Raw genomic sequence first — 2,113 nt, forward strand, 5'->3', positions numbered from 1 at the left:
TAATATGTGTGTGTGTGTCTAAAATTCACACAACATCTAAGTCTGAATAAGCGACTGATTGTTAAAAGAGAAGATGCGTAATTTAGGCTCGATAGGCCTCTGAATCTCATCGGACTGCATTTGCATACACGCCAGACCTTTTAGTCAAACCGCTGCCTGAGGGGACGGGAGAGAGAGGATTGCCCCCTCCTCCTTATTCTTCTTTCTCTCTCTTCTTCCCTTCCCCCATCCCTCCGTCCCTTCACCCCCCCCCCCCCAAATAATAAACTACCCCGTGTCCACAGCCTCGCGTGTGTCCGACGCGCGTAAAGCCGTACCGTAAAACGTGTCATTGCAGTCACTCTAACAACAGGGTCTCTGCCAACACCGTGTCATTGACAAATGTAGTTAGACAGTGTAGTCTAGCATTGCCCCGTTGTTTGAAAAGGTGGTTGGGTTTGATATTTGTATTTGTATGCTACCTTGTCATTATTTTCTGTGTTTTTGTGTGTGGTTTGTGTATAGTTTCTGAGTTTAAAGGTTGGGAGGTTGTATTGTTCAGGACGCCAAGGACGGAAGGATTATCATAGTGTTGCTGACTATGACGTCAGTATTGGTAATATTTGGAGTATTATAATCATGTTAATGAATAATGATTTTCAGGGTGATAATGAGGATGATAGCAACACTTACAGGATGTGTATAGTAATCTTTCTAATCAATAATGATAATGGCTATGAGAAAGAAGATACAGAAAACGACAAAAAGAGCTAGAATGCTTAAAAACAACTAAACAAGACAGCGCTGCAAGGTAATCATCGTCACCATCATTTAACCTAACGGCCGTTTATTCTGCCTTGACATTTTCTGCGTCGTGATATAAGATGTCATTTTGTCCCATGATCTACTTCGGTGGTCTTGAGAGTTACCTTTGTTTGTGGTAGACAGGTAAACAATAGGCTCAGTGATGGACAAGGATCCTTAATGTAAATGTGCAGACTGGACTGTTTTCGCTAAAATACGTTATGTTGGGTAAATCTTGGTGAATGTGCCTTGTAATGGAGTTCCTTTTGTATAGAAGTTTGATTTCAGAACAAAGAATTTCTCGTGCTTTTCTTGGTGGTTATTATTGTTGTAGCTTTGGCTGTTGTGACATTTACTTTAGTTGAAATAAGAGGAAATATAGTTTTCGACGTTTCCGCCTGGTATGAAACGGACTTCGGTTCCGTGTCTAAGATTCGCTTTATATTCATTAACTCAATTAAAAGTCAACCATCCGCGGAAGGGCCTTTGTATAATCATTTTTTACTCCCCTTTTTGGTCCCCATAGATGGCAGCACCACCTGAGGCAGGCTCTTAACACGGTTTGCGTTTTAGCGAATGGAATGGCCAACTTTCAGCGCAATAGGCGTCCTCCTAGCTTACTATTGTTCCACCTGGGAGATTAATGTCTAAGATGCTTTTCGACACCGGCGTCACACCCGCCCTTGTGTCACGGCACCTCCCACCTCACCCTTAACCTCCTCTACTACGCAACCTTATACACCTGTCACCTGAGATGGCGCCTATAACCCTGAAAAATAACGCCCGTCACTATATAGCATTGGAGTTTGCGGTTCCGCCCATGCCTACTTCCTCACCAATTTACATGTTTATTTCCAGGTTGTATTGTTTTGTTTATGAAAGTCATGGTTACAGTTATCGCTTGCTTAGTTAAATTTGACTAAATGTGTATATGATATCATACAGTAGGCGTAACTTAATGGGAGAGCCTTGATATAAATAATCTTAATACTGATAAAGATACAATAATAATGATAACAAAGAGCAAAAAGTTATTACACTGAAAATCATATCAGTACGATACACCAACAAGATAGGTAGATTCACTTTCTCGATAAGAGAAAGTGAATGAAATAGATTAGTGTAGCCTCCACTAACGAGAAAACAGCACCTTTGAACACAGAAAATCCTTAAACACCCTATACTGTATATATACATTGTAAACAGTAACGCCTCATAAGAATGCCATACCGTAATCAGCTGTTTTCATGAATTCCATATTTTAGTACTGATGGCCTCAGAGATATGTCGGTCTTCTGTATGATCAGAGGTATAAATAGATTTTGTGAGC

The sequence above is a fragment of the Penaeus monodon genome, chromosome 34 (genome assembly GCF_015228065.2).
Source record: "Penaeus monodon isolate SGIC_2016 chromosome 34, NSTDA_Pmon_1, whole genome shotgun sequence".
Classification (NCBI taxonomy): domain Eukaryota; kingdom Metazoa; phylum Arthropoda; class Malacostraca; order Decapoda; family Penaeidae; genus Penaeus; species Penaeus monodon.